Here is a 25,393-nt window from a genome sequence, read left to right as displayed (position 1 = left end):
TCTGCTCAATCACCACTCTCTCACCCTTGGGTACAATCATCACCACTTCATCAATTCCTCCAATGTTTCTTTCATCCAAATTGCACTAACTTGTGGAGCATAATACTAACAACTTGTCATCATTCTACATTTCAGCTTCATAAACATCCTCTATCAGATAGACTTTTCACCTCCAAAACACTCTCAGCATACTGTTCCTTCAGAATAACTCCTGCACCATTTCTCCTCCCATCCACCTGCATGATACAGTTTGGGCTTACACCTCCCATTAGCCACCCTAGGCTTACTCCCTTCCATCCCTGGTCTCTTTTTACAATATACCAACCTTCCTTCTGTCCATCATATCCAGCTAGCTCTCTCCCTATACCAATGCCAAAGATGAAAGCAAACATAAGGGTAGTGAAGGAATCTAAGAGCAAGTAAGGTATTATATAAGGTACTCACCAGTGTATGTCAGATAAAGCTGCACAAAGTGAGTGGAGCACCGCTGATACACAAGAGGCAGGGTTATACCAGTGTATAACATCGCACTGGTCTCACGTCAACATTATACACAGATGGAATATAATACATATTCAAACAACTTCACTTGTAGCCCATAAGAATGGATTCATTAATCCACGTAATACCAGGAAAGGCACTTATGTTGCTAAATATGAATGGATGGGGACCCTGTGAATACACAGCGAGGGTGGTACAAAATGTATGGGTGTGGGTCCCCCCCTAGCGGCAGCTCTGGAGAGGAGCAACTTGTGTAAAAAGGTGTGTCCAGGGCTGCAATATCAGGTGGATAGCCAAACAATGGCTGTTATCGTGGAAACTCAACCGCGGTGTGCTGGAGAAACTATGGATATCGCGATTATGGACACAGGAGTGCTAGGGTATATTACTTTGGTTGTGCGCCCGGTTTACAATGGAGCAGCCCATGGAGAGTCAGCTAGTACATAAGAATGCGATTCCCAGATGGGCGTCGTCTGCATGTGGAGACTTATGCGTGAATGGAGCATATATCGTCGTGTTCGGATGTTTGTCGCGTCAGGGCTGGTGGCCGGCACGTAAAACCTATCTACCAACTATGAATGAAGCGGGTTCTGCTGCTAGACAACCCCAAACCGGGAAAGAGCAGAAAGACACAACTACATTACAGACGCTCAATATGTTGACGCATACAATCTCAGTAACCTAAGCAGCTCATGCCTAACTCGATAACATTAATAATATGAATGTGCACAGAAATAAAACACAGTAGCTTAGGAATAATTGGCTGCTCAGCATACGGTAATAGGTTGAATGACACTGTATCACATCACACTTATCAGCGGCACCCCCAGACATGAAAAAGCCTGGAGCATCTGTCCGTTGTATAGCGTGCAGTATACTGATCACAAGTTCACCAGAGTGAAGTGTCGGTGTCATAATGACTAAGGCAATAGTATGCTGTTGAAGCAGAGATAAAACCCAATGCGCATGTAAGTGTCTATGTCTGGGGAAATGTATGGGTTAGCGGACACACAGATGTATATATATAGATAAAAACGTATATATATATATATATATATATATATATATATATAGATATATATATATATATATCTATATAAATATATATATATATATATATATATATATATATATATATATGTCTATATATATATATATATATATATATATATATATATATAAATATATATATATATATATATATATATATATATATAGATATATATATATATATATATATATATATATATATATATATATATATATATATATATATATATATATATATATATTTATATAGATATATATATATATATACATACACACAAAGATATAATATATATATATATATATATACATATATATATATACATACACACAAAGATATAATATATATATATATATATATATATATATATATATATGAATAGATATATACACATACAACAGGTATTGATATATGCATACACACAAAACAAATATATATGTCATTGTAGATGTACACATGTACATAACTAGATTACTTTACAGCAATTAGGGTAACATATTTACAGACCGGGCATATGTGACTGGAAGGTCCAATAAATAAGCGTTATGTCGCCCACTTGCGCCCAGCTAGGCGGTCAGACATACAGACAGGCAATAAAAGATAAATACACTGCTGCTGTCCAAAACACCAACAGGAAAGTACCAGAGGGAGAGATCTGCAAGGTCTACACTTTAAACATGGATAACAGTGCCCCTTGCAGGACCCCAAAAAATTCACTGCGTGTGAACCCGTGGTTACCGATCACGAGCAGGATGTAGGTGTACTTTCGGAAGGCTTCGTATCCTTCCTTCATCAGACAAAACAAAAAACAGAAAACAGTGATCCATGTGCATATTAAATAGAGAGATAATTATTCGATTAAGAGCCTCTCATTTAGTATTAACCTTATGCAAATTTTCTAAGCTACCTAAAGTTATTAGAAAACGGCTTGCTTAAATACACTCTATATATTGTGTTTTATAAAAAACATATCATATATAAAACATATAAATAGACCCAAACTGTCTAAATGAAATGGATAAACCCTACCATAAACCTGTCAACCAGCAATATATATTAAAGAACTGTAGGTTAAACTGTAATTAATGAACATTGTAAAAATTTCATCATCAAGTTCATTATATATATCTTTTTGCATACTTCATAATGGTGATAAATAATGCAATAAAAATAATAAACATTAAAAATAAAAAATTGAAAAACATCCAAACACTTTCAAAAAAAACATTCAAACAATCCTAATGGGTTAACTACAAATACGTATATACATATGTAAATATAAAAATATATATTCCACCTTAAAAATAACATAAATGTATATGCAAAATCTCTCACTAACCTAAATATTTGTATATATTAATATTAATATTAATATTTTAATATAATTGTTATAAATATTATAAAACTCTCATGGGGAATTAAATGTTTACCCTCCGCCCTAATACTTTCTAAAAATAAAATCAAATGAATTCAAATAAATTGATTATCTCCTTAAAGCTAGGAGTTTTAATATACAAGTTAACGAAATTGTTTCGTTTAAGCCTGGAAATATATGTGCGGCTGTCCTTATTTGCCATAAAAGTTCTTCTTTTTCTAACAGGGTCTGCCATGGGCCTGAATTGGGATCTGCTTTAATTTGTTTTAAAACAGCAAAGTTAAAAACATGGTCCTTGTGTTCAATGATATGGCAGGCTAATGCATTGTTGATATCCTTCCTGGTTATTAGTACAAATGTTCATATACTCTCTTATGCAGTGCCAGCTCAGTCTTTCCAATATAGAAGGCTGGGCATTTCCTAACTACATAATATAAACCACTGCTTTGGAAGTACAACTAAAATTGCCCATCAGTTTATATTTTACCCCATTTATTATTACAAAACCCTTCTTGTACAAATTTGCAATAATTACAGAACCCCACACTTAGTCATACCTTTTTGCCTTTGGAAACTAGTGATGTTGTTTCTTTCTAATAGGGCTTTTAGATTAAGTCCCTTTCTAAAGGTAATGCTAGGTGCATTTCCCAACAATTGTTTTAAATGCCTATCTTCCACTATATTAGCCCAATTCTTCTGTAAGATATTTCTAATAAAATAATGATCCACGGAGAATGTGCATAAAAACCTCACCTCATTATAAGATGGGTTAGAGTATGTGTCATTTCCTTCTATAATCAGTTGGCTGAATCCCACTAACCCATCTTGCCTACTCAAAATAGGCTTAAAGTGTCCAGATTCCCTTTTAAGAACCACCTCAGATTTAACCTCCAGTATAAGTGAATCTGGATAACCTCTGTTGAAAACATAGTAGTCAAATTACTACCTCATCCTGGAAATCCACCTCTTTAGTGATCATCGTGCCGCCCTTACCATCTGCCCTTTCTACTGCTCTTTTTGATGGTAAGGTGGCAACTACTAAAGTGGAGGAACCCATTATAGAGTAGGTGGGTTTCCGATGGATCTTACTAATGAATCTAGCTCCCTCCATATCTTTACATAGTTGTATGTCCAGAAAGCTGATCTCCATCTCATTGACCTCATATGTGAAATCTAAAAAATCTGTTAATGTCTTGATGTCATTTATAAATGTTGTTATCATTTGCTGCGGCCCTTTCCATAAAAAGAACATGTCGTCCTGGTACCTAGTGTACCAGGCGACATGTTCCTTAAATAGCATGTTGTTAAATAATAACTTGTTTTCCCATTGTGCCATAACACAATTAGCAAATTTTACCACGGTGACCCCATTCGCGCTCCAGAAACTTGCCTATAAATTACATTATTGAAAGAAAAGAAATTGTATTTAAGCACCAGCTCTAATAGAGTTTCAATAATATATATAATGTTCTGTTCAACTCCTCTTGTTTCTAGAAACTCCCTGACCCAATCTAATCCCAATTGTTGTGGTATGACCTTATATAGATCTTTAACATCTACGGTCATGTATATTAGATTAGGGTCAAAGGGTATCTTATTGATATTATCCAAAAAACTCCATGAGTCTTTGCATATTTGAATTTCTTTTTCAATATGTGGTTTTAACAGGGTGTCTACATATTTGGCACAAGCTACAAGTATCGACCCTCTGCCGTCGACAATGGGTCTAAAGGGGGGGTCATGAACTGACTTGTGAATTTTAGGGGCACCAAAGAAAGATGGCATTTTAGGTGCCGTAACATTCAAATAGGCGTGCGTGTCTATATCTATAAAATCTTCTAAAAATAAATCCTCAATTGTAGCTCTAATTCTGTTGTACGCAATGTTAACCTCATTTTTACTGGTGTTTTCATATGGGCCATCTTCCAAATGAGAGGTTAGTTTATTAATATAATCAGCCTGGTTCATGAAGATAAGCCCCCCACCTTTATCGGGTTTCATAACCCGAATATTACAATCCTGCAATAGTTTAATGAAATCCCGTTGTTCCATTGTAATATTGAGGGTATGTTTGCTTTTATTGTTTTTACTAGCAGCCAAGAACCTTAAATCCAATTCACATGATTTTTCAAAAATTTTTAGGTTGCTGACTAAAGGTGGATTAAAAAGGCTAGCTATTCTGAATGGTTTAACTAGTGAGGAGTTTTTACCTAAGACTGCCAATAAATTCAGTTTACGGACAAATAATTTCAAATCCACAATAGTCTTAACAATGTCCATGTGCGTATCGGGAACAAAAGACAATCCTTTAGAGAAAAAGTCAGCCATATCAGTAGTAATGTTGAGGGTGGTATAATTAAAAATCTTAAAATCACCCTCAATACTATGAACTATAGTAGGCTGACTTGTTCCCTTCATTATTTCTTCTTCTGGTTCTGTTTGTTCTTTAAAGTCGGCTGATTCCTGTTCGACCTCAAGTTTCTCTGTTGGTGGTACTGGCCCTGCCCAAAATCCTGATTCTGTTCAGGCCCTGAGTGTCCAGCCACATTGCTTGTACTATTCTGTTGCTGCCCATCATTATCAGTAGCACCATTAATTAGATGCTGTTGTTGTTGGTCCCCATTTAAGTCGACCGTCTCCGCCCTTACCACATGAGAATCATTGTCATTATAACCTTCCTCCAGGAAGGTATCCAACTGATACATATTTTGATGTCTATTAGCGTTCCTGTTTACTTTAGGCAAAGGCACCCTTGCCTTGTTCTTAGGCTGCCCTATCTGCGGTGGCTTAGGATAAGCCTTGTTTTCTGCATACTGTTTCATGTCCCTAATAATTTTCTTGTTCTTATTTTCGCATAGTTTTTTAGTAGTAGCTTCAATGCTAGAAAATATGCACGAATAATCATATTTATATCGCAGAAAATCTTGATTGCCCTTAATTTCTTGTTCCAAGTTAGCTAAGTCAGCCTTATAGTCATTGATCTGTTGGGTATAGTGGTCAATCAATAACCCAATATATTCAAAACTGTGCCTATCAAACAAACCTAAAAGCTGCTTATGCCCATGAGAGTTTTATAATATTTATAACAATTATATTAAAATATTAATATTAATATTAATATATACAACATTTAGGTTAGTGAGAGATTTTTGCATATACATTTATGTTATTTTTAAGGTGGAATATATATTTTTATATTTACATATGTATATACGTATTTGTAGTTAACCCATTAGGATTGTTTGAATGTTTTTTTTTTGGAAGTTTTTGGATGTTTTTCATTTTTTTTTATTTTTAATGTTTATTATTTTTGTTGCATTATTTATCACCATTATGAAGTATGCAAAAAATATATATAATGAACTTGATGATGAATTTTTTACAATGTTCATTAATTACAGTTTAACCTACAGTTCTTTAATATATATTGCTGGTTGACAGGTTTATGGTAGGGTTTATCCATTTCATTTAGACAGTTTGGGTCTATTTATATGTTTTATATACGATATGTTTTTTATAAAACACAATATATAGAGTGTATTTAAGCAAGCCGTTTTTTAATAACTTTTAGGTAGCGCTTAGAAAATTTGCATAAGGTTAATACTAAATGAGAGGCTCTTAACTGAATAATTATCTCTCTATTTAATATGCACATGGATCACTGTTTTCTGTTTTTCGTTTTGTCTGATGAAGGAAGGATAAAGCCTTCGAGTGCTTGTCTTAAAATAAAAGTTCTAACGCTATTTTATTCATTTGGTTGCTCCATTGGACTTCTTATTTACAGTTGGATTATTTTAGTGGCTGTAATTATATCTGGCCAAGAGCTCACTTTGACGGTGTGTTTTCTTCGCTTTTCTGTTTTCATCAGTTTGTGAGTTTTTTTCGTGTTACAGGATGTAGGTGTACATGGAACAGTAGGTTGTGCAAGTGTGATAATACATGGGTTGAAAAAATGTATGACATGTGTCCTGAGATGGGGAGACTGGGCAATGTGTAGGGGTGTGCTCATACCCCAGCTGCACTCACAGTATTTGTCATGAGTGCTATAGAGGGGTGCCAGGTAGGTGAACCATGGGTATGCAATAATGGGCTTAAGTGTGCAGGTGCTGGTTGGCAGAGATGTAGTAGGCCTGCCCATGTGGAAGTCATTAATATTGCTATGTGGGCAGACGCCTATATCTCCCAAACCTGAAGAGCACATCTACCGGATAGTCTGTAAACCATTGAAGGAATACATAGGGACCAAATCAGTGCCGTGTACCCGATTAGCATGGACGTCCATAGTTATGAATCAGAATGTAACAAAGTCCAACTAAACACTTCCAGAACTAGTGATATTAGGTGGGCAGGTGGTGGAATACAGGTAATAACAGATGACAACATGTATGAGTCATAAACAGCATATACCTCGACAAACCTAAATGAATACATATGCTCTGTGACTGTCAATGTGTCTGGTTAATAGAACCAATCATCTAAATGTGTCCCACAGGGAGTTATGCAGTGTTCCTGATACAGTGTCATTCTCCCCCATTGGTATGTGAGGTCTGCTAGTGATGGAAAGTGCATAATTTGATGACCACCTTAGGTAGATGATAGCATAATAGATGAGGTTTACCACCCGTATGCCTTTGAGGGACACACCCGTCTGGGCAGTTGTGTCCTGCAAAATGAATGTTATGGCATATGGCCTTTGAGTTCGGGAAAGGAGGACATATATTGTGTGTAGTGGTGTCAGAAATTAATTTGTTGTATCAGAAACAGCTCTATGTAATAGGAAACAGTATTAGCAATTATAATGCTACAAGAATAACCTTAATGTATGCAAACCGTTGAAGTAGTCAGTTTACTACTGGCTGTGGGTATGTGTTGCCTTGACACATGTGATAGCTCTACATATAGGATCTATAGGGCAACCACCATTCTGAATGGCCAAAGTGGGACCTGCTCTGTAGAAATGTCAGACGTATCAGGGCAGAACATACCTACAGCCATGCATAGTACAGAAATATAAATATCAGCACAAATTAAAGCTTAGTCTAGTAGCAGTAAAGTTGCTTATGCTACTACATATAGCATATTGACGTGTCAGGTATACAAGACCTGTAACAAGCAACCACTACAGACACGTAGAAGATGAGAATGTCCCCTAATCAGGACAGTTGCAATGGCTAGAGTATTGTCACATGACATATGCCTAATGAGGAACAGTCCCATGCAAAGTGGGAAAGGTGTTACTCCTACAGTCTCCAGTCATGCAATCTGAAAGGTGGAAAACGTACAGTAGGTATGCAGTAGCATGACTCGGTGGACAGCTGCGTTAACAAAATAACATTCACATGTCAGGATTGCAGAGTATCGGTTCGCATGTATCAGGCAGATGGGAGCAGATCATATGAGGAACACAAATATAATATGATTACGTCACTGGACAGACCACCAAGTCTGTACAGTCGAATGCCTGCCATCGCCAAATGGTTAGACATACCCAATACTGTAGTCATGTCATCCGATGTAATATGCATCACAAGGGATTGCACACACCCAGCGTGAGTGACAAATGTAAGCACAAATGTCGGTGAACGAGCAGCTGTAAGCGTGTTTGTCTACCAGTATGCCAGTAGTGCACTGTCAAAGAAATGAGTCTAAACAGGTATAAGGTGCTGTAACTAGAGGTCAGCAGTGCTTATCACTGTGCAAACTCACGCACAACTGCTCCCACCTGCTGGAATGTGCCTTACCCAGTCCATATCCAAAGGTGTCTGCCTGTCCACAAACAAAGAACTGTCCTATTCATGTGTTGATAGCAGTACCCTGCGCACATAGCTCATGTGAATTAACAATAGACCATGGCATATGTACAGACAATAGACCACACACACACCATACAGCACAGTCATCCAACAGTATAGTAATGTACTGGCAGATATGTCCGGACCACTGGTGTATGCATGCCTGGCCATCCTGTGTTTCAGTATGTGAGCATGCCCAGTATGACTGTTATGCATGTTGTTGACTGACATTACCATCATACCATCATGTGTGTGAGCATGCCAAGTAAGGTCAGCTGTATCGCATGTGTCACATGTCCAGATAGTCAGCACTGTGTTGCCGACCCCTCTGTTCTACACAGACAGGTGTCATGCTGTGTCTGCAGGGTAGCTAATGGTCATGTGGCATTGACAGTTGCTACATTTCTGCATAGCGTGGGGGGACATCCAACTGCATCCACAGTCCTACACAGCACCGGAGGTCGCGCACATGACTCTCACATGTGTATGTTGGACGGGGGGGCACAGCTGACAGTTGTACACATCTGCCACTACTGTATTTGTATGCCAGGTACTCCATGTCAGAGAGTGGACCTACTGAAATTGCTGTTTGGAGGGATACCAGTGTATGTCATATCCCAGCTTTAAATACCAGCATAATGGTGTTGGACGTCCTAGCTTTCACAACCTACATCAAACTGCCTGGCCTGCTGTAGTCTGTGTGTGTCTCTGGGGGTTGGGGTCATTCATTGGGCATATCCATAGGCCATTGTATATCATTTGTCTGTATTGGTCCATACCTGTCCAGCTGCATGGAACGTGTGTGGGCTGTATGGACACACATGATATTCAGCCCATAATCTGAAGTGGGTTAGGACACCCTGTGTACTACTGGCTACCATTGTGACCCCCATATGTGCTACAGATGTCATGGTGCCACTATGGACGTGTACTGTCTGCTGCCCTAACATTCGGCCACCAAAGTCTCTTGTATGCTCACATACATACCATAGCAACGGGTAAAGACACATTCTAATACAACTGCCAATTGTTAGGTCGATAGATGTACCCTGGGGGTGTTCCGGACCTGAGGACAGTGCTGGAGGGCTGCCTATGTCAGATGCACACAGTGCGCCTCCTATACATGGCTGAGCACAGGTAGTATAATGTTTGGCATCCATTGTACTGTGTGCGGGTCAGAGAGGGTGATATCCCTGGGTACCTACTGTGTCAGTGCATATGCCTTGTGTTGCCTCTTTGCCAAGGGCATGTCATACTGTGCATGGCCCTGTCACTGACTGGGCCCTGCTCAGGTAGTTCCTTCGCCAAGTCACACTGTGCCTGTACAGGCCTTGGCAGTGGTGTTGGGCCGTGTGGCCCTGCCACATGCTGTTCCTGCTGCAACTGTTACTGCAGGATCAGATTGTGTAGCACAGCAAATACCATAACAATTTGTGTGCATGTAGCTAGTGAATACTGCTGGCCACCAACGGAAGTGTCCAGATACCAGAACCGTGACCTGAGCATCCCAAACACATGCTCAATTATATGTCTTGCCTGTGCATCTGCCTCATTATGGTGTGTGTGCTCAGGTGTGTGTGCATTGCTGATGGGTGTCATCAGCCATGACACCAGTGGTTACCCAGCATCCCCCACTAGGAGACTGTAGGGATGTCCATATTGGCAAAGGTGTGGTACAGCTGTGTCAGACTCCATATATCGGAATCATCATAGCTTCCAGGGCAGACAGTAAACACGTTCAATCTAATGCCCTTGCCATCGCAAATGGCCTAGCTGTAGGAGGTTATGCCCCTGCAGTGAATGTAGGCCTTATCCCACTCACCGGGTGTTGCTTTGATGTGTACGTGTGTGCAGGCTATAACACCCAGTACCCCAGGGTAGTCAGCCACTTGGTTGAAGAGATGCATATTGCTGGTCTACTAATCACGTGTGTTGAGGACATGTACGTGCTCACTAGCATGTATTGACATGGCGTCTGTGAACTGGTGCAGTACTCTGGATGCAGATGCCTGTGAGATCCCCATGATATCCCCAGTTGTGCTGTCGGAGGTATCTGTGGCTAGTATACCTAGGCCAACACATACCATGGTATCCACTGTGATGGGTTTCCCTCGGCCTGTTTGATGTGTCAGGTGTGGCAGGCACAGGTCAACAAACCACTGTAGGAGGTCTCTGTCCACCCCATAGTGCTCCACCATCCCCAGCTCATGTAGCCCCTGGTAAGTCACCCTGGGTCTATAAAGTCTTATGTCACCCCAGTAAGGGTTGTTCGGCAGCATACACATCCTCACTGCCCTCAGCCTCCTGCACATGTTGGTCTATGTTGCCTGCTGCAGCCCTTCACATTTGGTTGGACTGTGTTGTGAAATGTCCCCGCAGGTATACACCGGTGGTGTAGAGTGTGGAAGAAACCTGTGTGTATGATGCTTGCTCACATTACCGTACTGTTCAGGTGTGTGCTGGCCATGTAATCTGCTGATTGTGCTGATCATCACCTGTTTGTGCAGCCTGTTCACCTTGACTACTCCACTACTGCTTTTGTCCCTCCCAATGTCACCAGGCAGGTATAGACACACCCCTAGCTTAGGCGTGCTAAGGCAGGAGCACTCCTGAGGCACAGGTGTGCAATGTACGTACAGTATGCCTGACCCCCCTCCCATGCTGTCAACTATATTCGAACCCTGCACCCGGCTATCTACACACATACACTCCAGGGATCAGTATCACACCCTGGGGATAAATGGGATACATTATTGTCAACCTCATCTGCATAGTATAGTCTTCTAATGAATAGTTATATGACCCATACTGAACCTCCAAATTAATAACCACTGCTTAGTGTCGCTCAGATACGTACACAACTGGTAACAGGTGCCTTACTATCACTGTATTCAATGTCCCATGGTCTTCCCAGCAACAAAATAACCGGTGTCTACACAACTACAACTCGGGACCCTGCACACAACAGATGATGTGCATTACCACTACGCCATGGCAGATATACATACATCCGAGGTTATCATGTACAGATCATCCAGCACAAACATTCAATAGTACTGATGTCCCCAGATATATGTATATATCTATGTCTATCTCTCTCTATCTACATATATCATATGTATTATATGTATACATATATACATATATATATATATATATATATATATATATATATATATATATATATATATACATACACACATATACATATACACACATATGTAGATATTGCATTTATATCACAACAGCGGACCACATGACAGCAAAGCATTAGACAGGAATGAAAAGGAAACTACCCACCTGCATCATGTAGAGTTGTTACTATCAAGGCATGTGTGTTTTGTTGCATCACATGGGTCAGAATGTATTAAGGGTAAGAGTAGAGCTGCTAACATTTACTCACCAGACCTATTGGTGAATGTATGTGTTGACAACCCAGCGTCTTGACAGAATATGTGGGCTGTGGACAATATATAGGTCAGCAACAAAACACACTGAAATCATCCTGCAGCTAGCCACCCACAGATACCAACACATAGGGTATAACTGCCAAACACCCACACTTGCCATGCCTTGGAATCGAGCAGCTACCTGTCTATTCTACCACACTACAGCATTACGCAGTAACAGAACGCGCTACCAAGTTTTGGTATCACAGCATTCCCACAGGCATACTTCTGGGTGGGTGACATCATCAGCAAAGGCAAAGATGCCGATAGGGAGTGTATGGAACGTGAGCTGTCTAAAAACATTATTCTGTCCCCAGGCAGCTGGAAACACACACACACGTGACAGGGCTGGGATTAGAACATAGAATGTACTACCTGACCACACTACAGCATTATGTAGTTACAGAACGTGCTACCGAGTTTACTGGAACACAGCACTCTCAGAGGCATACTTCTAGGTAGATGACATCATCAGCAAAGGCAAAGAGGCCGATAGGGAATGTATGGAGAGTGAACAGTCTAAAAGCATGACTCTGTCCCCAGGCAGCTGAAAACACACAGACACACACACTCACCAGGGCTGGAGTCGAACATACACCCAACTACCTTATCACACTACAGCATTATGCAGTTACAGAACGTGCTACCGAGATTACTGGAACACAGCACTCTCAGAGCCATACTTCTAGGTGGATGACATCATCAGCAAAGGCAAAGACACCAATAGGGAATGTATGGAGAGTGAGCAGTCTAAAAGCATATTTCTGTCCCAAGGTAGATGGAGACAAACACATGGCAGTGGTGTGAGCGGGACAACTAACTATCTATGGAGCACTATTACAGCACTACATAGATACGAGATGCACCACAGACAGTACACCTTTCAAGACAGTCAACCAGTGTGTTCAATGTAGGAATCCATCCTGACGTGGGGTATGGACATTTGTTGCCTGGATGACCACTATCGCTATACAGGATTTCAATGGTCATTCCCATACACAGAGGCACATAACCAACATAAGGTGTCACTGGGCATGCTCACACACTTAGTAGCACACGTCAGTTTGGAATGTACTGTGTGTCCATCTACACAATGGCGTACTGGGCATGCTCACACACTTAGTAGTAGCAAAGAGCTGTCTTGTATGCACACAGATTCTAAACACGGAAGGGCACAGTGTGTCGATAGTGAACATTATTAGCGCTAACGCTGCACTACGTATATCTGACACCGGTCGTCAGTGCTAGATGTGTAGCATTCGCAATCACAGCTGACAATCCAGATCCAACAATGGGGAATACGGATATCTCTGCAGTGAGGAACACCTGGCATATGGCACAGTTGTGCACAATAGCACTACTGCCGTATACCTCAGATTCAGACGTGGGCCATAAGACCGTAACGGACTGCTCCAGGTGTTAGTGTCCCCACGTACATGAAGCCCACTCACATGTACTGACCAGTACACACTCAAGAGCCATCACCGATGTCTCAGGTGCAGATCACAGTGGTAAATGCCGCATTCTACTATGTAGCCCTCAGGCATCACCATGTCCTTGGACCAGCAGCACACATCCATACATTACTACAACACCGTGTTACTCATGACCAGTGGACTGTACATAGGTCTGCAGCAACTATGTAGACTACACATGTACTGACAGGGTTCCATCATGTATTATGCACTGCAGTGATACCACTGTTCATAACCAGGTCGGCTCTACACATAACAGGGGCCCTGAGACTTATACAGCTGTAACAGATGACTTTTGCTGTATACCAAAAAACACTCATGTTTGGATATGACATACATGTAATTGTCGTGGATATGTACATGGCCCACACACACAACACATATGTACATAGCATAGCTTTTGCTGTCCTCCATGCAGAGAAGTGGCTACAGCAATTACACGCATGCACATGGAAGGTAGGTCCATGGCTGTTGAATGCTAACAGTACATAAGGTAGCAATGTTGACTGAGGTAACATTCCCTCTGTACTAGTTACCCATGACAACTATCATATCATACAACAGTCCATTTGTCATGTATGTCATCACACATGTCCACCAACTGCAATGCATACAAACATGGCTACATGACAGGAATGTAGGACCAACACACATGTACATGTAGTGCAGTTCATCTGTGTCTAACTACAACATGCAGTTGCAATGCAGCCCCATCATTGACACCTGTATATGGTGAAATACTGACAGTACGGTAGGATGTACATCAGGTATGGATGGATGTGTGTACATAAATCCACCTTTGCAGATGGACGTTTGCTGAAGACAGCTCACAGGTGTGTCACAAGCCATCCTATCATGACATGTGCAAACAGTACGCTATGTTACTGTTACTTGAAGGTGAAGACTTACAACCTACACAGCGGTCAGGGTGTTACTGACTGTAAATCACTTGACACCTGTAACACTTATGTCCTCCTGTGTGCATATAGCAGCACAATTGCTGAAGGTAGCATCGGTACACATAATGCAGCCAATACTGCTGCATGTCTGTCAGACGTATCATCATATAGCAGGTGTATGATTCACAGTACTGCCATGTGTGTTTGCTTGTGTGACCATATATGCCACGTATGGTGGGGAATACATCCCAATTGTTACACACCCCTGTACACTGTTGTAGAGATCTGTACGTACTGCAGTGTAGAAAGTAAGACATAGGCAGGGGTGGTGTGTGTATCACACCCATGTCAGCTATCTGTATGTGAATGACATTTGTGGACTCCACAGTGTGTGTGTGTGTGTGTGTGTGTGTGTATGTATGTATGGCTGTCTGGTGCATAGAGTGAGGGTGTATGCTACCATACAGAACAGACAGGATCCCTATCCCCTCATGGTGATGCAATCTACTACCCTGTTGATGCCGTTGGTCTCAACCTTACTGGCTACCTGTACATGTTTATTCTCTGTGTTGTGTTATGTGGGCGCAGAGTACTGTGAAGGTGATTACCACATAGGCAGGGTCCTCACCTCAACACTATCAAGTGTGCATTATAGTATCATTGACCCTGTGAGTGTGGGCATGTTACTGTGTGTTTCTGTGTATGTCTGTGCTTGTTCTCATCCTGTAATGTGACAGTGTATTACTGCTACGCAATGAGGCCTCATGCCATCAACTGGCCTCTACCTTTGACATCAGCCAGACCGCTGTGTAAACCCCATGCACCATGTCACTGCACCTGTGATGTGACCCGGTATAGATGTCACGTCTCTAGCCACTGTAGCCTATTAAACAGCTCACATGCTTCTGGATCAGTAGATGTGTGGACATCTGTGGAATGGTAGCCTTTCTAGCAGTGAGGTTGAGGCTGCGTATAGCATGCTGGTATTGCCATACATGCCTGTGAGTACTCCACATTTACACATGGGAAACTGCAAACACTGCTACTTATTGGCACATGCAATTAGACCTTAAGGAGGGAAGCAGGACATCATTACCAACATGCTGTTACTGTTGTTACCAAAACACATACTGTGAACATACAACAATGCACTCTAACTGCAAACACTGTAACGTAATGGCACATGCAATTAGACCTTAAGGAGGGAAGCAGGGTATAATTACCAACATGCTGTTACTGTTGTTACCAAGACACATACTGTGAACATACAACAATGCATTCTAAACATGTACTACATGGTATGTCTGGTGCGTGTCAACAGTACACAACAAATGTATTATACACTTATCTCACTATTCTGTTCACCCTGTGCATCAGACCATATGAGCATGTCCCTTCACCGATGGTGTGGATGACAGGGATGTGGCACAGGCATCATCATATACACAGGGTGATAATGTTTGCCAGGGGCATAGGCTGCACCAGTGGATGACATCATGTATGTGGGTTAGGGCTGGTGATCTGATTGGACATGTGTGGTTGTTATGCATGTGGGTGTTGCAGTGCCCTACAGATGTTTCTGCTGTGTGTGTGTATGTGTGCACACAGTTCTGCCATATGTCCTGCCTACACAGGGGTATTATTGACAGCTCCAGATTGTATAGACCAGGATGTACAGCTCACTGTGTCCAGCCACAGCCACATGACCTGTGCCTGCCAGGCATTGCACAGGCATTACCAGGCAGAGGTACAGATTGGCTACTGTCCGATGACACATGTCCACTGGAACCGTGCCCCTGCTGGGAACACCCAGGGCCATGTCCACATGGCCTGCTGTGTCCTGGTGTGGACAGCGCAGCACCAGCTGCACTGCTACTGCTACCAGCACTGTGGGAGTGTGCATGTGAGGTAGCTCGTTCACGCTGACCTGCACCAGGTGGTGTAGCTGGCCTACGTCCACATGGCCTATGTCTCACTCCTACCAGATGTTCCAGCACAGACAGCTCACGCTCGTTGATTGCCATGCCACGGTTAAGGATTCCTACCATGTCACACAATCGCCTGTCCAGAATGTCAGCAATCTGCTGTTGAGCATTTGCCAGTGCCTGGATGTTGTTATTTAAAGAACGGATAGCAGCCCTCTGAAGCCTCTGCCCTTCTCTGTTCTGCCATTCAGCACGTGCCTGTGCCACCATTACAGTCTGAAACATGCGTCTGGTGAAACCAGCTGCTGCGCTCTGTCCTGCAGGTGCATGTCTGCCAGACGTCCTCCTACGAGCAGCACTGGCCACATGCCTGTGTGGCACATCTGCAGTCATTACACTGACACCATGATGTGAAGACACACCTTCTGTAGCCACCACACATTCCTGTTCCAAGCTAACACACGCTGACTGTCCTTCCTCTATGGCCACTGGTGATGGGGTATGTGTTGGCATGAGAACTGTGTGCGAGGAAGAGGGGGATATAGCTGGGATGGCAACCATTGGCACAGATTCAGCCCCTGACAACCCTGCCTGTACCTCATCCCTATGTTCATCACTGCTAGAGTCTGTGGGGACACTAACATTAGATGGACCGCAGGAGGGTAATGCACCTACATCACCTGTGAATGCAAAGAAAGACTCTACATTACAATAGAGACACAGACACACAGACAGAGACAGAGACACAGACACACACACACACAGACAGAGACTGAGACACAGACACAGAGACAGAGACAGACACACAGACACAGAGACAGAGACAGAGGGACAGACACACACACAGAGACAGACAGAGACAGACACACACACAGAGACAGGCACACACAGACAGACACATGCAGATGCACAGAGGCACAGACACACACACAGAGACAGACACACAGACAGAGACACAGGCACACACACTGAGACAGAGACAGACACACAGACACACAGGCAGAGACTGAGACACAGACACACAGACAGACACAGACACAGAGTCAGACACACACACAGACACAGAGACCATGCATGTGATTTGACAGAAGGCATGCAGCATGCATGTGATACAGCAGACAGCATGCAGCTCAGACATTAATAATGGTAGTTAGCATACATCCCTGGGTTGCACACAACAGCAAGCAGGTGTCATATCAGATGCCATGCAGTTCACACAATCATGGTAGTAAGCATGCACCCTGTGATACACCATGTGGACCAGCACATGTTAATAGTACACATGGCTGATGTGACCTTGACATTAACATGTAGTATGACATGTAATCTACTGACGCGTGCATTGACATGCATACATGTCTGACACAATGGTGTCCTGACACATGTACAGTGGTGTAATGGGTATCACATTGCAGTGTATGCCCTACAGATAGAATGCAGGTTTAGCTGATGTGCATGAGCATAGAAGGGTAGTATGAGACATCTGAATTGCTATACAGTATGAAGTACAGACACTGTGCCATTGCATGGCATCATGAGGCATCTATATTGCTATATGGATTGTGACCCACGTCGTTGAGGTATATACACACTAAACCATGCTGTGTCATGTGACAGGTCACTGGAAGACCTACGGATGACACCCCTGCACAACTACTAAAATGTCTTAGCTGCCTGGCAACTGTGTCCACACATGGCAGACTTGTCAATACACCATGTCTCACATGACATTTATGTACCACACACATGAGGTGCATGGCTGACAGTGATGTCCAACAGCAGCAAGGGAAATATACGGTATCTGTGGCCTGATGTGGTGTCTATGTCTGTGGAAGCTGTACAGGTGACTACTATCATGCTGTGACACAGTCATGATGTTCAGCACATCTTATATGGTCGAATTAAGTGACACCTCCACAAGCTGTGCACAGGCCTTTAGGATGTCCAGTGTTCCACATCAACTATATAACCATTCAACAAATGCTATAGTTGGACCATGTGTGGACAACGTGAAACAGGGTGTATACACATCACATCTACTGTGTGTTGTTACATGTCTCTGGCCATCCTCCATGGCCATGTGTGAAATGTGTTGGCCAAATGTTTGTGATGGCCGTCTATCTCACATGTCTGTGTTGTCCCATATGACATACACCCATAGATGTCAGATACGTCACTGTCCACAGGGTAATGCAGACAAAGGGTTGTATGTTTGGTATGTGGGGTATGTATTATGGGATAGTGAGACAATGTTGCAGCCGGAACACTACATGTATGGGACATGTCAGATGGCACATCACAATGTGTGCACTCATTGCAGGGGCATATTCCACAATGGTGAATCCTGTGGGCTGCCCATATCCCAGCTCACTGTGTGGTACTGTTTGCGTACCACACATGTGTTGTTTCAATGTATAGTACATATTCTTACATTGAACAACACCTCCACCATTGTATGCACATCTGTCCACACATCTAGCAATGACAAATACTGTGGTTTCATGTCGGTGTTTCATTTAGTTTGTATATATTGCACATGGGTAGCCAGTATGATTGATGACAGATGTGACCTGTATATTGTGACTGGACTGATGTCTGTGTGGCACGCCAGAGGTACCTGTATAGGGGTGACACAGCAGTTTGAACATTATCCATGACTGTATGACAGCTACAGGGTGCACTGTGCATGTTAACATATTCACCTGTACAATAGCATATAGTATGCACATGTGTGCATACACAGGGTAGCATACTATAGTATGCAGCATGTGTGTAAACATACCTTGCATATGATGTTACATTACATATTGTACAGTGACACATGCAACTAAATGGGATATAATAGCTATATGTGCAGTAGTGACTTACCAGGCAACTCCAGGCTCGGTGGTTGGGAGACACCCACCTCCACGATGGCAGCTGGTGTTTGTGGATGCTGTTTTGAGGGTGTCCCTAGGCTGACCAGTAGCTCCTTGGTAGGTGTGAGTGGGGGCTGGGTTGGTGGACCACCACCTGTTCTACCTTGTTCTCTGGCGATTGCATTGGCACACTGTTTCGCATGTCGTATCAGTTCCATGCAGTGTCTGCGCACCTGCTGGTAGGTGCGGTTATGGCTACCCACATCATTAACCCTCCTGTGTAGTTCCTGGCACAGGTCTTCGTGCTGCTGAGCATGCTGTGGCACATGGCTGAATAATATCTCATAGTTATCATGGATGTACGGTATGAAGGCATCATCTTCCAGGCAGCTATACGCTGGCAGGCATGAATGAGGCATTATCTGGAAGACATAATAATGGAGACAGGTCACAGTATCACATAGATGTACAGAGATACAGCTGCACATACATTTGTATTAAATCTAGTACATATCAACAGTTATCTTTGCAAATCGTCATGACACTGACACTACTGACATGTTTGTGTCACACACATGTAACACCCGTTGTGCATTGGATATCATCACCATGTATGTGTGTTACCTCATTACATTACTCATACTCCATGTGAATGTTGAATTGATGTGGGCATGTCTGTTTGCCTGTACTGGTGTTCTTACCTATCAGCACATGCCTGGATGTGTCCACAGTAATGCTGTTGACCTTGATGCTGTGTATATGTCACATATCAACACATACACTGCCTTAACGGACATGAGCAGTGACAATGCAGACATGCGCATGGAAACCTTTACATGCATGTGTTTTGCCATATACATCTACACGGCACTGTACAGAAGTTCAACATCCTGCCATGTATCGCCTGTGTTGCACATGTGATACACATGGGACAATGGCTAGCCAGACGTTATTCTCAGGGATGGTTATCAACTATAGCATGAACGGGCAAGGCCATGCAGTAGTGTGTATGCCCTGTGCCATGTATGGGCATAGGATGTGAGGTTTTCTAGCTGTATCCAACAACCAATTTGCCACCGCCAGGTGTATCAGTGCCACATTACTGATCCAGACAGTTAATGATACATCTACCATGCGGTCATCGCACCATGTATGACAGAGATGACATGTGCAGCTTTGATGGACAGGGTTGCATGGTATGGCAGGAGTATGTAAGATGTAGGGCACAGGGATCTGTCCAACATGTGGCGATCCTTGTAGTAGGAAGGTGGCTGTCCATGACGTATGTCTTTCTGATCAGGATATGTACGTGTAGCATGTCCAGCATCACAGTGTTGCACATGTCTTTATGCAATGTAGCCAGCATGCTGCATAGTGGAGGTGAGGATTGTGAAGGCTGGTGTCGCCCATCCACGCATGGCCAGTACCCCTTAAAGGTGATATGTGATCCGATATTGGTCAGCCGAGTGCTGAGTATGCCTGTCCAATGATCTCCATGCTCATGGATGGCACCCTGTCATGACTTGGGTGCCTCGTATGACTACCTAATAGGCCTGGAGATGTCACCAGCTCAGGGAGGTGAACTGCACAGCACCATCCCTTACACACAGTGTCCATAATGTTGACCACTGCCTAGGTGGTAGTTAATGGGTACAGGGTTATTCACCTAGTGGTGACAATGCTATTAGCAGCTGTCAGATTGTGCACATATGTCACGCACCTCACCCACAAAGCCCATTCTGTATGTTGTCTACAACACTGAGACAGCTATTGCTCCTAGGTCATGGCCATTCACATCCTTACATATGCAGATGCCTCCCATTTGTCTGTGTGGTATGGGCTACAATGAGGGGGGAGTACAAAACATTAACCCTGTTTTACTGTAGCTGCCACTGGTGTGATATGCACATGTCACTCAGACACCTTTTGTAGTGTTGCTTCTTTCAACAGGCCACTGTTAGAAAACTCCTTTGACATACAAAGCTATATCTAGTATACTCAGTGTAGCTGGAACACAGTATGGGTGATGATGTCCTATGACCTATCACAGTTATGCTATGCAGTGTGAAATCATCCGTACTGTCATCTACATCTGTGCTGCTAACATCTATGTTGATAAAGGTTCATGGACTTGCAGACCATACTCAGCAGGGTAATAGTGCAGTGCCTCCCATTATGACTGTCTCCACTTATGGGTTGCAATGGGATTATATTATCCAACACCCTATCTGTATTTCATATTCATGCTCAGCACTTGTTCAGAACATGTAAGCACTTCATGAGCTACTAATTACTATAGCACCCATTCCAACTCATTTCCTACAAGTACACTGTTTGTCCTCACATTTCCAGCTTGCTTACAGTACAACAGCTGTTATACAAACGTACCTCACATATCTTGTGAGACATGGTTGAATATACAGGCATGTCCAAGTGTCAATTACCAGTGTTATTGCCTGTCTATATGATGAATATGGCAAACATGAGGAAATAGAGCAATTGTCTCATGTACACAGTCAATGCTCACCTCCCAACATATGACACTACAGCCTGTGGGAGATGCAGATATGTAACCATGCTGGGGGTAATACTCACTCCAACCCAGACTGAACCTGACATTCATGTGGGGATGTTAAACATTTGCAACACACCCCACTCATCACATAGTCTCACTAGATCTCCACCACCACAGGCCACACATAGTATGACTACATCATTTGCAGAACCTCTCCATACTCTCTGTGTAGGCAACAGAGGCAGCCCCCATCACCAAACACCACACCAATTACTTATAGCCCACAGACTCATGTGTGCCCATCAACTACAGCCAATAGGGTGTTATAACATACCCAACACACCAGTCATAGGTGACTCTGTAGGTGGTCACACTGATGTCCTACTCAGCAGGCTACACAAGGTGATAGTCACTTACATCTAGCTGTCGAGTAACAGGATCCGCAACATAACCTATGTACCCATGCTACACCTCACCAGGTACAATTTGACTGTCATTCTCCATGTTAGTGTGACTGCCCTGAGATGTAACTTCCTGGACTACATGTACAGGGACATGCAATAGCTCTCTGGTCTTGTAGCCCAGGCAGGTATCAGTCAAGCCCTGAGAAGCATTCTGCATTCATCCAGACTAATACCACTGTACAACGACTGAATGTTTTACTTCAACACTTGCCTCTGCTTCTGCTGTCATTCCACAGGCATCCAGTATCTATCTGCTTTGAATGACATGGTCAACAAAACACGATGCTTTGGCACAGATGACCTGCACCTGTCGGCCCTGGGATTACAGATAACATGTAAGGCTTGCTGCTCCTATACTGCCTGTCTTGGACAGTTTCCAATAATATATTCACCACCAGAATAGGAACAGGCAAGCAAAACCTAGGGTAATGTTACTCAATGCTTGACATCTTCATCTCTAATGCACTCAGACGAGGCACTCCTTATAATGGACCACTTTGATATCTCTGCAGTGACTGGGACCTGCCTCTAGGCTCCGGAGAGCACACCTGCACTGACAGGTTATACGGAGACCACACCTTTCAGTCATGTAACCAGGACCGGAACACCCACGGTGGAGGTGTGTCCATATTTCACAAGGATGTACACACCTCCAGGCTGGTTACTTAGCACAATGCATCAGAGGTCATCCACGTGCAACTAACTATGGCCAGAACTGCTATCCACATTGTAACTTGCTACAGATTCCACACCATACCCAATAGTTACCGGCCCTCATTTCTTGGTGTACTGGACAGTAGGGTTCAGACAGGAACTACTGATGTGTGACTGATACTACCCTACACTTAACTGGGATACCTACTCACATACCGACACATTAGGCCAATGCTTTCTGGGATTCATAACTTCCAGTCTGCTGGATCAACCCATACACACCACCACCAACACCAACAATATCCTAGACATGGACATTACCAACATGTGACTGCTATTCCACACCTGGGGTTATCCCCTCATTGGTAGTTTCCGAATGTATGCTAATCACCCTTGTTATCCACATCCCGGCACCACACCCTTCATGGAATACACAGTACAAGATTTTTTCAAGGCCTACTTCAGACGTCTTATGACAGTGGTAGTAAATGTCATGACACCCGTGCAGATGGACAATGTACTTACAAACGCTGAAACATACACCACTGCACTTCATTAGCACTTACACGACTGCATGGATCATGCTATCCCAAACAGAGCCATGATGGTACCCACCAGATAACGGACGCCACTCTGGGGGTCCAGTTCCATGGACATAATGTACAACCAAAGGTGGAGGCTGTTGCAAAGTGGAGTACAATCCCATGGATGGGGTAGCTCACTGGTCAGCCTCAGTAGGAATTCGGGATCTCTTATCACATCCTCCAAAGCTAGCTACATAAACATTACTGCGACACATTCCAAGAACTACCACAAAGCATTATGGAGGTATGTCAGTACTCGATGGCAATACCCACATCTGCTCTGACATACAACGGTTAGGCAGGAACATTACAGAACCGACTGATATTGGCAACATCCTGGCAGATAGGTTCAATGCTAACTTTACACCCTCTCACTCCCTACAGGGCTAAAATCTATACAGGAACAATGCAGAGTCCCTGCGGTCACAACTACGCAGTTCCAACCTGCACTCTCTAAGGCTTGGAACACAGACTCCATGCGACCGTCCAACGTCCCAGGCTCATATTTACACAAACCTCAGAACAACATGGCTCCCCACTTGGCCACCAGATTCACTAATAGCCTTGTATCAGACATTGTGGCCCCTGAATGGTGCACAGCAACAGTTATCACACTCCACATGGGTGGCGCCACAATGAACCAGAGGGACTATTGCCCTATTTACCTGACTGGACTGTTCTGCAAGGCTATGGGGCACATCATCATGGAAGTCATTCACAGAGACATTGGTGGGCTCCAGACCTTTGATGCCACCCAGGTTGGATTTGTTAGGGCCAGACCATGGCTCCTACACCTGGTGGACTCCTTTGATACAGTTACCAGGGTAGTTGATGACAGTAAGGGGGTCCACACAGCCTACCTTGTCTTCTCATTGGCTTTCAGCACCATTCTCCATTCTGGAATTGACAACATACACATCCACCTGCACATCGACCCCTACGTCTCGAGATGTTATGCAAAGTGGCTCACGGACAGGACCCACACAGTGAGGGTAGCATACCATAGTACCTACTGTAATTCAGTTACACTTGGCGTACCACAGTCCTCGGTCATAGGGCCCCTCATGTTCGGTATATGCTTCCCTGAGGTACAGGCTAGCACAGAGGGACTTTCCCTGAATAGGTTTCCAGACACCTGCAAACAAGGAGCCATGATTGATCCACCAGCTGATACAGACACCCTCCATAAGGGTGTCACTGTGACGGATACCTGGTGTCAATAACATGGCCTCAAGCTGCATGATACAAGGTGCATAGACATCCCTTTTGGATTACACCAATCACCCCTGACTATCACATAGGTGGTAGTCCCCTACATACATGTGACATTATACGGGATCTTAGTACACACGCATATAGCACCCACTCTTTTGATAACCATATTGCCAATGTGGCGTGGATATCCTTCTACGTGGCCACCCTTATCTGTAATGGGTATGTAGCTGGAACAAAGGCACCCATTGTACCTCTATACTCCTGACGTATGACACACGTTCAAGGGTACAACACCCCTTTTGGGGTGTACCTTACAGAACAGCAATGGCTTTACATACCACAACATTTCACACCATGAGGATTATTGACCTCCGAAGGATGACGTATGCAGCACAACTACAGACACCACGACTGTACACATTTGCATACTGCATACTCAGGAGTGACCTCTGCTGAACATACAGGGCCCATGTCCACAACAATATTGATGGATATACTCCACATAAGCAACATAAGCAAAAGCCACTGAGAACAACATGCTCATGGATATGTACACAAACGCAACGATGAGTGGGACGTGCTTGAAGGATACATTCCTGAACCAGACACTCATCATGCTTTGGAACATGATTCCTATGT

This window comes from Protopterus annectens, chromosome 6.part0, assembly GCF_019279795.1.
Source record: "Protopterus annectens isolate FY-2018-M chromosome 6.part0, PAN1.0, whole genome shotgun sequence".
Lineage (NCBI taxonomy): Eukaryota > Metazoa > Chordata > Ceratodontiformes > Protopteridae > Protopterus > Protopterus annectens.
This window is presented reverse-complemented; position numbering follows the sequence as displayed.